Genomic DNA, 13,655 nt, shown 5'->3' on the forward strand with positions numbered 1-13,655 from the left:
AAGTCTCCGTGTCATGACTTGGGAGTTGGCTGGTGGCCCAAAGAATGCCTACTACAATCCCCAAAACATAAAATCCCATAGTGAGTTCTCACTCCTCACATTGGCACAGTGTAAACTTCTAGAGCCCAGGAAGCTGGCAGTAACTATCAATAGATGTTAAATAGCTAAATAAGTAAATAAATGTATAGATTACTTTTTAAGAGACTTTATAAAGAATATACAATCTTCCAAAAGAAAGAAAAAATGAGTTGCATAAACAGTTCAACTGAACCAGCACGGTATTTTCATTGCTGAATGTCTCCAGTAAGAAGGACTCTGCACCCACCGCGGCTATTCAGCCCCAGAACACTGTCTGGTGCTTTCCACCTAGCATTTCACTTAGTCTTCACAGCTCCACAGTCTGCAGCATCGCCGTGCAGATGGGCACATGTTTAGAGGGAGCTGAGGAGAATGGCTGAAGCCATTTACCTGGTAAAAGGCAGACCTAAGGAAGGTCAGTGTTCATGTTCTGATCCTCCGCACCTCCCGCTTTGGTCTTTTATTAAAACATTATTTGCAAACCACACATCAACATTAGATCAGGAAACATTTGAAAGAACCTTCATGTAATATATGGACCCAAAAGCAACCTCAAGCATAGTTAGCATTTGCCACATCCTAAGGCAGACATTGCTGCACGTGACCCTGACAGGGATTTACCAACGTATCTGAGCAACCATGGCATGCTTATGAAAAAGCTACTTATCCAACCTAGACAAGCCTAAGATTTCAGTGTCCCTGAGAGTTAGAGGACCCATTAGAATCTGGATCTTAACTGTTTCCCCATCGAATTCAAGGCTTGGTCCACCCCCCTCAACAACCCCTCACCCCATCCTCCAAAACACCCCCCTCCCCAGGGCACTATGCTGAGAGTTTGGAATCCCTAAGAAGGTGCATAGTAAGAGGTTTTCAGATCACTGGTCTGTGTTTAAAGGGAACAATGGGACCCTAATACCCTCCTTCCTTCCCTCTCTGCCTCCTGGCCAGGACAACTGACTTCTTTGATCAAGCATTCCTGTAGTGCAGCAAAATGAAGCGTCCTTTCCTAAGTTGCCAGGTATGTCAGGTATTCTGTCACAGTTGCACACAGCCTGCACAGATCCCTCCTCATATACGGTGCCCAAACACTACGGCACCGCTGTCATGGTTGGAGACCTCTGACCCTGGATGGCCTTACAGATGAAATCCACCATTCCTTAGCTGGTTGGCCAAAACGGTGGGAGACAGTGAACTCCACCGAGCCAAAATCAGGGTGGGGGAATTGACCAAAGAAAGACAAATTTCAAAGGCCTACTGAACCACATTTCCAACACTTTTCCTTGAATAAATAATACCTTGTTAAAGCTGATGAAAACCTCAGCGGAAATATTTATCCAGTCAACATGGTAGTGACATAAGCTGTTATGATAACACACACAGAAACACACACACAGTTCAACAACTTCATCAGTGCTCATGGGGAAGAAACAGACTCTCCACCCCCGAAACACTTGCTAATTATTTTGACACAATATGTGCCGTCGACACGATCTGCTGCTGAAGGAAAGAGTGAACGACAACACATTAGCCAGAGCCGGCTGCTCCGCCACCCAGGTGATGCAACCCTGCAAGTCTGCAGCGACGAGGAGTGTTTTTCCAGGTCATCATCTGGAAATAAATGCCAAATCCCCATGTGGATATGAAAACTGAATGTGTTAGAAGCCAAATTTATTTGAAATTATTAAGTGACAAGGCATATTTTCATTGTTTTCTCGCCCTTTCTGTTAGTTATCTCTGCTTTTAAAATTTTCCACACAGGGAAGCTTTTTATTGAAAAAAAAAATCTCACTTTAGGGTGATGTGGGATTTTTGTTTGTTTGTTTGTTTTTTCTTGTTGTTGTTTACCTCAATAGAACCTTTTTCTAAGAGATAAATATACTTTCTTTTCTTCCTTCCTTCCTTTCTTACATTTCAATACTTTCCCCACAATACAAAGCGGGGAGACATGCTCTCACATGGCACCCTGATGCTAAGGATCCTTCAATGGAGTTATTTCTCTGTGTCTTCAGCAAAGGAAGAGTGATTTTAAAAGGTCGGATCACAAAGAAAGAGGAGGAAGACGGCTTTCAAAGGCAGTATCTGGTGCTCACTTCGGCAGCACATATACTAAAATTGGAACGATACAGAGAAGATTACCATGGCCCCTGCGCAGGGGTGACACCCAAAGGCACTATCTGGCAGTGGAGATGAACTCTGTTTTCAACTTCTTTCTCAATCTCAAACTACAGGCTTCCTAGCCAATTGGATCCTTTATAAAAACCTCACCTTGCAGCCTGGAAAACAGGCCAAAGGCACTGATGTTCCCCTTCATTTTTGAGCCTGCTGTGGGTCAATGGTTTTAGACCCTGCCACTTACATTGTATTGTTTTAATAGACTGCTGATTGAACGGTGGCCAGGCAGGAAGTAGAGGAGGGGCAACCAGAACAGGAGAATTCTGAAAAGAGGAAAGACTCAGTCTGCAGTCGTCACCCAGATGAAGAGGAAGCTAGATGAGAATGCCTCACTGATAAAGGTACAAAGCCACGTGGCTAACACAGACAAGAATTATGGGCCTATTTAAGATGTAAGAAAGAGTTAATAAGAAACTTGAACGAACAGGCCAAGCAGTTTATGATTAATGAAGACCTCTGTGTGTTTCTTTGGGACTGAATGGCTGTGAGACTGGGCAGGACAGAAACCTCTGTCAACATGAGCCCACACCAGAAAGAAACCATTCCATGTATACAATGAAATACTGAGGTCCATGTGAAGTTAGCTGCCACACAGGATATCAAGACTGGAGCTAAAGACACGTGTTACTGTAACTCTTCTCATGTTTCAGTTGTCTTTCCTTATTTCTTTCTCTACATCTTAAAGTAATTAGCAATGACTGACTTATCTCAAAAAGATGATATAAGCAGATAATCTACAAATAAATATGAAGAGTTATACTTAGCAGACCTCTGATTATACTGAACAGCTTTCTAGACATAGAAAGTCTTAACATGAAAAGAATTCTTGATTGGCTTGGGGTTTTATATGTGTTTGCTTATTTTAGCTTTTTATTTTGCTCTTATTTTATGTGCACAGGTGTTTTGCCTGTACATACCTCTGTGCACTATATAAGTACAGAGCCTATGGAGGCCAAAAGAGGGCATCAGATCCCCTCAAACAGGAGTGAGAGACAATTGTAAGATGCCATATTGGTGCTCAGAACCAAACCCAGGTCCTCTGGAAGAGCAGTCAGTGCTCTTAATCACTGAGCCATCTCTTCTGCCCCTTGGCTTGTTTGTTTTGCTATTTTATTTTATTAAATATAAATTAAAGACATTCCACAATGAAAAGACAATTTTTTGGAAACTCATGGAAAACATGTACCAAAAAGAAGCAATGTGCTGTTTCTCCTCCTGGCCCTGGCTGGGTCAGCTGTATTATGACCAGACTGGGGTACCACTGTTACTTCATGCCTTCCAATTTCCAACAGCATTTTCAGAATGATCATGTGATATGTTTATGAGCTCAAAGTTAGCTTTAAGACCCTTAGGGAATAGAACTGGAGAGATGACTCAGTGGTTAAGAGCACTCACACTTCTTACTAAGGGAAGGGAGTTCAGTTCCCAGCTCCCAAATCAGACAGCTCATAGCTACCTGTAACTCCAGTTTTGGGGCTCTCCAATACCATTGCCCTCCATGAGCACCTTCACTCACTCGCAAAAACCCACAGACCACTCAAATGCACATAATTAAAAGTAAAACTTTAATTAGGAAAACTCTTCGATACTACCAAGATGTAATCCTATTTTTATTCATATTATAGGGTAAATTATACATGTTTATAAATTTTGAAGCATGGTGACAAGTAACATTGACCAAAATTAAATTTATAATTTTAAAACGATTTCTCATCATGTGTCACCAGAATGTATCTGATTTGGGAACAAAATCATGTTAATTATTTTGAAGTTATTTTCTAAATCAATAAACTAATGCATGTATTTTATAGCCATCTATATCTGAATTATAAATACAGGGAAAAAACTGAGCATGTTTTATACTTTATGCCATTTATTCTTGGCTAATTATTAAAATGTATTTGTTATACTTCTGTACTGGCTAGTTTTATATGTCAACTTGAAACAAGCTAAAGTCATCCAAGAGGAAGAAGCCTCAATTGAGAAAATATTCGACGGTAGGCAAGCCCGTAGGGTATTTTCTGAATTAGTGATTTAAGGGGGAGGACCCAGCCCCTTATGGGTAGTGCCATCCCTGGGCAGGTGGTCCTGGATTTTATAAGAAAGCAGGCTAAGTAAGCCACAGGGAAGAAGCCAGTAAGCAGAACCCCTCGATGGCCTCTGCAACTTCTCCTCCAGGTTCTTGTCCTGAGTGAGTTCCTGCCCTCACTGTTTTTGGTGATGAACTGTTATATGGAACTCAACTCCCCATTGTGCTTTTGACCATGGGGTTTCATCACAGCAATAGTAACCCTAACTTAGACAATTTCATACACAGTATTACATTATATGTTACTATACTAGGACTATAAAGCACACATTTCTATTTACATGTATGAACACATATTTCTGTATGTGTGAACAGAAATGGGTGCTCATCATATAAACAAGCATATACAAAATACAAAAAATAATGTGTACAGCCTGCACTGGCTAAGATTTCTAGCAGAGACACCTGCCCATCCAGTTCCTGCCTTGATCAACCTGACCAACTAGTTTGAGCTAACAAGAGTTCTGAATTACTTTTTCTACTTCAGTGGCCTATTATTTAACCAAATAAGTAAAGAATAATTGCAGATTAGAAATCTCATTCCTCCTACTTTCCCTTACCTGGACACCAATACAACAGTCACCTTGACTGTATCAATTAGTCATTTATTTGCTCCTTAGGAATTTTGTTACAGAGCAGGGAGATTATAGAATGTAGCAGCTCGCAGACAATGAGTGTTTCTCAAGGTTTAATACTCCTGAACATCTCGCTGCTAAAAACCTAATCTCTAAATTCCTTCCAAGAGAAGCAGAATGGGAACTGGCCTGGTGTTTCAGATTTTCACTGGAACTCTTGATACACCTTACAATGAGAGCTGTTCTTTTGCAGATTCACAGGCTTTGTTGCCCGTGGACAAGTGAGACTTGAAGGCATCCACACTTAGGAGCCCACAGAGCAGTAAAAGAATCTTCTAAGACAATCTAATTGTTCCCATTCCTGCCTTCTTTACCAGCCCGAAGCCATCCTCATAAATGTGGCTATCTGCAGTGAGGAAGGCTGATAACCCATTGGCTATCTGCATGCTCTCTCGCTTGCTCACTCGCTCACAGAGACTCAAGGCTACGGTCCCTGTGAGTGTGGAGCACTCACTCCTGGCTGGTGCTGCCTGCCATTACGAAACGGTCAACAGTGGCCCGGGGAAAACAGAGATGAGCTGTGATAGTAGAAGACTTTCCCTGCTGGCCAAGTGTGTTATCCTTCCTGAGATAGTCATTTTCGTTGATTCTGTTAAGAGCCCCACCCAAATAAACTTCCTGAACAGAGGTACAAGAACAATCCAGTGAAGTGCCATTAGAGGAGAGGTGCTAAATTCTGAAGTGGTTATCTGGACAGGGAACACTTTGACCAAAGTCATATAATCCAATGACTTTGCAAGAAATTCCAAAGGATAGGTCGGGTGAAGTGTGAGAAAGAAGAGTCGTGTAGCCAACAGCTCTGCTAAGTGCAGCAGCCTTGGCCCAATCCTGTAAGGACTACCTTTCTTCCTTATGGCTGATGACCAAGCCTCGGTCAGCTGGAAGAACAGATATTAAGAAAAGACATAACAAACTGGATAAAAGAATGGACACTCTGATTGACATCTGGGTACATCATTTTTTAGTATTCAAAATTAGGTTGCCCCAAATATATTATGATGACTCAAAATTATAGGGTCTGCCAAACATACCATCCAATGGAGAGGATGGAGAAAAATAAAGATATTTTCTGTTTGTTTTGTAATGTGATCCAGTCAACAAACCAGTTACACTGAGGATCTACCCTGTAGATTTGTTTCCATGAACTTGAGTCACAGAGAAAACTGAGACAACACCGAAAAAGCGGAAGTTCAATGCATTTCAGAAGCCTTCACCCCACAACCCAACTCTATCAAAGTGACCTTCCACAGAGAGAGACTGAACATCTCACCCAGACAGTCAAGCTTGCCAGAAGAAGTCCAATTATTCAATCAATCAATCTCTGCAAAGAGACTCGTGCGCTCTTTGGGTATGAAATACACGAATGGTTTGAAAAAGATTAGGCAAAATGAACTTGAACAGAGGGCTCGCGGCACAGAAAGCAGCCCCTCCTGGTAATAAAAACAGAGACCTGAAAGAAAGCTCGGCAAGCCCAGGCCTTCACTTATCTCCCCTTCACAGGGAGAATGGTGTGGCTTGCTTCAGGAGAGTCAGTCAGGGCATGGCCAGCTACCACCAGGCAATTCTCCCAACTCCTTTCTTAGAGCCTTTTCTCATATCCTGAGAACCTCCAAGGTGAGTATTTTCATCAGGGATACAATACTCAACTTGAGCCAGGCGGTGGTGGTGCACGCCTTTAATCCCAGCACTCAGGAGGCAGAGGCAGGTGGATCTCTGTGAGTTCGAGGCCAGCCTGGTCTACAAGAGCTAGTTCCAGGACAGTCTCCAAAGCTACAGAGAGACCCTGTCTCAAAAAACAAACAAAAACAAAAACAAACAAAAAAAATACTTAACTTGATCAAAATCATTGGTTAGGTTGTTAGGCACTGGCAGCCTAGATGACCTGGGGAATGGAACACAGAGGAAGAGACCTTGAGGGGATCTGCCTCCAGCTCAACCATGGCAATGTGCTTCCTTTGCAGTCCGGAACCAATGATTTCAACAAGATTGTTTCCTTATCCACAGAATGAGGATATCGCCATATACCTCACAGGACAGAAAAAAAAAAAATCAATGAGGAAGGAATCAGTATTGCCCACGGTCATTTGGCCTGTCAGGGACAACTCTGGGTGATACACACTCCTACCAAGTTTCCTAAGCTTCCTCTGGAAGACTGCCTGGAGTCCCAAGCTTTGACAAGACACTTAGAAAATGTCAGTTTCCTTCCCAGACATCAATGCTGTACCTGAGAGTGTCTTCAAAGAGCCCACGACCATGGACTGTGTATGACATGTATCCTCTTGTGTCTACACAAATGAGTTTCAGATGTTCACATTTTTGTGAGGCTTTGCCTCCCTTCACAAGAGCAAAGTGAACTATGGAGAGGGGTGAAGAATTCCAACGATGACTTAATCCCCACCACCTCCTATATTCCAAACTGAGTCATGCAATGGGCACATTGGCATGATTCCCTCAAACAAAGAAGTTTAACTGTTAAGATCTTTTTTCCTTTCAAAATTAAAAACAGCAATTCCACTGTTCTAGGCTACAATAACCAAAGAATCATGTTGTCCCTGGGACTGTAACACCAACCTACAGAATGGAGGAAGATTATTCAGAAAATGAACTATTTCCAGCAAGTAAATCTGTGATGCTTAAGGTAATCCCTCGCTGAAATGCTCAAGTCTTGGCGGCTTTCAGCATTATTGGACTGAGTAGTTGATGATGGTATGGGGATGGACGTCTACAATCCCAGTGGGATTTCTCTCTTCGGATCATCAGCCATCCTTATATCAAAGTCACAGTCAAGGTCAACATACTTCCCACTGAGGAAAGGAGGTGTCAGCAAGGTGGACGATGCCCATTTATGCTGCCTCACATAGCCACATGGAATTTAAGTCTAAGACAAAACTTGATAATTAATGTTAAAAAATGCATTGCTTAGATACCAATTATAGAAACAGCAGAATGCATAAAAATCCAAACTAGGATATAAAAAAGAATGAACTAAGCAGAGATGTAGAGGAGCAGCATGTGACCTCTCTCCTCATCTTATATATTAATTTTAGGACATGTAGAAAAACCTACTGTGTGCTAGCCACGATATGATTCTCACTCAAAAACGGGAGCCTCCCTGTGAAGTCTTTTACCACACAGCTTACACCTTATTCAAATGAATTCAAATGGCAGGAGCTGCTCAAGTGAATCACTGCCATTTTATACATATACTGAGAGAAACTACATGTCCTATCTAACCTCATTCCATGACGCAGCTAAATCGGGCTATATAATAAAGTACATCATCTCTACATAATCGAATTCTCTATTACTTAGCAGTAAAATATTTTAAAGCTTACTCCACTAGTAAGGTTTCACAAAACATCCACATATTCCTTCAGAATTTAAAACATAATAATATAATGCATTCTATTTATGATGCCTTTCTAGTCAATATACTGAATAGAAATCACTTAGCAGGTGTGTTCCCTATTTTATAACCTCAATTCCACAAATATTCCTATATCTGTAATTCGTATAGAAGTAATTAAATAAAATACCACACTCATAACAACTCCATTCTGCTGAATGTGTTCCCCCAATGAGCACCAAATCACAGAAACTGGTATTCGCTACCCAGTGAAAGTCTCACGATAATTTATTTCCCGACAGAAATAGATATTCCCTAGACGATCATGAAAATGCTAAGAAAAAAAAAACTTTTATAAAACTACCCTAGAACTTACACTAACAGCAGAGAAATTCCACAAGTACATGTCATTTATAAAATTATAAACAAGGCAATAATTTGAATTAATAATCATGGAAAATTATTTAAGACCATTTAATATGGTACCTTTCAATTCCTGGATTTCTCAAAGACGTGAACTTCACACGGTAAAAACACGTAAGAAAGACAAGGACCTACCTACGCTCTACCCTCCAAGCCTTAGGAAAGCTTCTAAAAGCGCTGTAAGGCAAGTCTTCTGAAGAAAGGAGCTCATGCTCAAAGGCCAACATTAATATTCTGAGGCGAGAGGCAATGTGTGTATTTAGTAGCTCATTTCACCATTCTGTTCTAAATTGCCAAGCACTTCCCTTCATATACCTTCCTCAGCAAGCAAATACAAAATGCTTCCTTTGTATCCAGTATTGTGCAACGTCAATGAGGAAATAAAGAGTCAACTTCAGCCTGAGGGAGTCCATGCGCGCGCGCGCGCGCGCGCACACACACACACGTCACCATCTCAACAGGACCCTATTATATGCTGCTGCTGCTGTGTGTGCTATAACAAAATGCCACAGACTACATGGCTTAAACAGAAGAAATTTTATTCTCTTGCATTTCTGGAGGCTTGGCTACGTTCTCATCTTTGTCCTCATGTGACCTTTCCTCTGTATCCACGCAGGCACAGATACAGCAGTGTGTGTTCAGGTCAACCTTATTTTGAAGCCTATCTGTCCTGTAGATCAATCACAAGACCTTGAATAAATGTTTTAATCACTCTGTGTTCTCAGTATCAAATGATGACCATGCCTACCCTGCAGGATTGTGGAGAGAATGAGGTTGCATTCCTAAGGCGCAAGGCGCATAGCACACTGGGTTCTGAGCTGGGTCTCAAAGTAACCGGGGAAACCATGTTATAAAATACTGAGATATTACAACTCTAAATTTTAACTCTCAAATATTATGATTTTGCAAAGTAATGACTCTAAAATGTCACAGAATTACTCCATTTCTCCAGTGTGGTTTCTTGTACATCCCAGCTCATACCTGCTGCCACTCGAATGCTAGAGTTTATGTGTGTGTGTGTGTGTGTGTGTGAGTCTTTCTGTCTTTCTGACTGCCTGCCTGCCTATCTGTATGTGTCTCTGTGTGTGTATATGTGTGTGAGTCTGTCTGTCTGCCTACCTATCTGTGTGTGTCTCTGTGAGTATGGGTGTGTATGTATGTCTGTGTGTATATTTGTCTGTCTGTCTATGTGCCTGTGTGTATGTGTCTATGTCCATGTGCCTGCATGTGTGTGTCTGTCTGTGTGTATGTTTGCTTGTGTGTCTGTATTGCACAGATGTGTGTGTCTGTCTGTGTGTATGTTTGCTTGTGTGTCTGTATTGCACAGATGTGTGTGTCTGTCTGTGTGTATGTTTGCTTGTGTGTCTGTATTGCACAGATGTGTGTGTCTATCTGTAAATGGTTTGGGTGTGTGTGTGTGTGTGTGTGTGTGTGTGTGAGTCTGTCTGTATGCCTGCCTATCTGTGTGTATCTCTGTGAATATGGGTGTGTGTGTATGTCTGTCTGTCTATCTGTACATTTTTCTTTCTGTATCTATGATCCTGCATGTGTGTGTGTGTTTGTCTGTATGTATGTATGTATGTTTGCCGGTGTGCCTATATGTACATGGATGTGTGTTTGAGTATGTCTTTGGGTGTGTGTCTGTCTGACTGTGTCTGTGTGCCTGTGCATGGGTGTGTGTGACTTTTACTCTGAGAGTCTCAGACCTGTGAGGCAGGAGGGGAATGTAGGACGCAGTGGCTCCTAAGCCCTGTCTGTGTTCCTGGTATTTCATCACTTGTACAGTATAAGTGCTGCTCTCACTTCCACCGGGGGACGGGCGAGTTTCTCTTAAAATATTATAGACCGAACATTTTGTAGAGATGGGACATATACCTTCCAAATAACCGATGTTGTCACTTCTCCCCGAAAGCTGGGAGACAGACATCTGCAGCTACCAGTTAAGGAGCAGACTCTCACTTTCCAATCTTTATGAGAACCCTGTGGGCCTTCCCTGTTTGTAGAATCCAAACTTAGAAAACAAGGGTTGGCCTGTAACTGAACAGTTCAGAAGAGCGCACCTATACCGAGTTGAGTTACCATCAGGATGGGCATTAATACCCAAGTCATCTGTGTACTTTGAATTCTTCCTTTCCCCGAGGAGGCTGGAGAAATCCCCTCATGCTCCTTATGACAGATGGAGAGGAGCTTTAGCCAGTTACTGATTCCTTCAAAGGGAACAGAAAACAGACAGAATGAGGCCAGGCTCTTGATTCTGCAAGGGCCTCACATATCCAAAAGGCTCTAAATAAAAGGATATATTGTATGCATTCCCAATTGCTGCTTGTAAAGTATAAACTAAAATCCTCCTAAATATTGTCACCATTGAAACTTGAATAATGATGTATTTAATAATTAGCATCCTCAGCAGCATTTTCTCTATACAAAGCTGAAAGAGATTTGCTAAATCAAAAGGATATGAATCGGAAAGAGAGAGAGAGACAGAGAGACAGACAGACAGAGAGAAAGAGAGACAGAGAGAGAGAGAGAGACAGAGAGAGAGAGAGCCTTTTAAACACTACCACCCCACAAGTGGGGAGGGCAGAGTTACAGTTCCAAAGCCATTCAGAGTAATTCAAACCATTGTAAACAACATGGTCCCTCACTCTGGAGCACGAAAGACACTTTCAAAAATAATATTCAGTGGAATATTCCCCTTCAATTTAGTGTATCTCCATTTGGCAGTGATATGTTCACAGGTCATTATGAAACAAAAGTACAATGCAAAAAGTAAGTACCAAGCATTTTAGATCACCCTAAGCCTGGCTAAATAAAAATATTCTCTTTAATAAATCACCTTTTCCCGTGAAATCCCTGCAAGTATGAAATGGGGAAATTTCTCTAACTTGGTGCTGTAAGGAAATACACTATGCAGAAGAAGCATAATCTATTGAAACTGAGCTCATAATACAGAAAAGACACACAAGCCTGTGGCCTCCAGGAGTAGATGATAAACTGTCTCCTGGGAAACATTGCTGGGCGTGGTTTGCTATTATAACATTAGAGTTTCGGTTAGAGAAATAATGAACTAGAGTCTTCAGATTACTGATCACCCTTCGCAAAACGGCTATTCTGCCATCTGTCAGCACCCTGTCATTCCTCTATATTAAGCATATAGACAGCTTCAGGTTATTAACTGTGGTACTCCTTTGGCTTGCTCGTTCACTGCTTTCCTAATTTACTCCATGGGCAGAATTTACAATGATTTAATACTCATTCATTTAAGAGATGCTTATTTAGTCCCCAATATGCAACTTTTTTTTTCTTCTGTGCATGAGGGCTGTGTTGTAGCGAAAACATGCACAGTTGACATGGAGACAAAGGTGCAGCACCCATCTGCTCTGGGATAGAAATCAAAAGTGGTTTTGAGGGATAATGACCCTCACCCAGAGTCTATGACAATCTGGACAGATTTAGCCAGGAGGAGGGTGTGTGGTTCAAAGTCAGCAAGTACACAGCATCCACAGCATCTAAGTTCTTGGAGTTTAATAAAGCTTAATATAGGTTATATAAATAAAGGAGCTAAAATCTCACTGCAGAGTTTAGGCCAAGGGTGGCCTGCATTTAGAAAATAAGGGAAACAGAAATTAGTTCTAAAAGTAGTAGGGAGTTGTGAAAGGGCTTTATAAATAATGCTACAAGACGCTGAGCAGTGGTAACGCACGCCTTTAATCCCAGCATTCAGGAGACAGAGGCAAGTGGATCTCTGTGAGTTCGAAGCCAGCCTGGTCTACAGAGTGAGTTCCAGGTCAGCCAGGACAACACAGAGAAACCTTGTCTTGAAGAACCAAAATAAATCAATTAATCAAATAAATAAAACGACGACACAAGACTTGTTTCGTGCCAATTTCTTTAGCTGATGTGAAGGATGAAGTCAGAGGCAAAGATAAAGTTATGTTTCTGTGTCTATCTTCCTGAAAACCATAAGGCCCTAAGTGAAAGAAGGGAAAAAAACGGCATCACTGTTAAGAATAGCTGATGCTCACTTCGAAGCCAGTAGAATGCATGACTAATGGATGAGGGACAGAGGGTGGGTTATACAGCTATATCAGTCAGGGCTGCAAATGAAAAGGATATTGTTATGGTTATGGTTTGAATTTGAAATGTCTGCCACAGGCACACGTATTTGAACCCTTGATCCCCAGTTGGTGCTGCTTATTTCTGGAGGCTGCAGAACCATTAGGAGGTAGGACCTAGCTAGAGGAAGTTGATCACTGAGGAACAGGTCTCATGCATTACAGTCGAGGTTCCAGACAAAGGCTCTCTAGGGTTCCTGATCAGCATCGATGGAAATAATCAACCTCATGCTCATGCAGCCCTGTACTTACCTGCCAGCTCTGCAACCATGACTTCCTGACCAGAAGCGACTGTACCTTTCCAAACTGTGAGCCTCTTCTTTAAAGTGTTTCTTGCCATGCATTTGGTCATAGTAGGACAAAACCCACCCCACTACAGTCATAAACTTGAGCAAAAGTATCAAGAAAGGAAAAGAATGGACAAAGACCTATTAAGGGGGCAGGTCGGGGAGACCCTCTAAATGAGCAACTTGGCACACAAAGATTTAGAAACTGAGACAAAACACACATATGGAGTGGATTTGAGAGTTTCTGTTAGGGGCATTCTGACCTGCAGGCACCCATGAGGCTTCAAAGTCAAGATCTCTAACAGACAAAGGATGCTTTCGAAGCTCAGACAAAAATTTCCAGCTACAGGAGTTTGCAGTAAACAGTTAGTTGACAGAATGTAAAAGTAAAGGAACCACCACCTACAGAAGGAGTTTTAGGGTGAGCCAATGATCACTCTGTAGAGCAATAGAGAAGTCTCCAGAGAATACCAGGTTAAGTGCTAAATGATGAAGACTATGCATGAAGCT

General features: G+C 41.8%; 1 protein-coding gene and 1 pseudogene across 6 annotated transcripts in view; one reads left to right on the forward strand and one right to left on the reverse strand.

Annotated features, from left to right (window-relative positions):
- The window catches only part of Plcb4 (phospholipase C beta 4), a 371,211-nt gene that overhangs the window by 346,182 nt on the left and 11,374 nt on the right, over positions 1-13,655 (reverse strand). The window lies entirely within an intron of this gene.
- On the forward strand, positions 2,161-2,279 carry LOC130882145 (U6 spliceosomal RNA; annotated as a pseudogene).

Source organism: Chionomys nivalis, chromosome 9 (genome assembly GCF_950005125.1).
Source record: "Chionomys nivalis chromosome 9, mChiNiv1.1, whole genome shotgun sequence".
In the NCBI taxonomy this organism is placed as follows: domain Eukaryota; kingdom Metazoa; phylum Chordata; class Mammalia; order Rodentia; family Cricetidae; genus Chionomys; species Chionomys nivalis.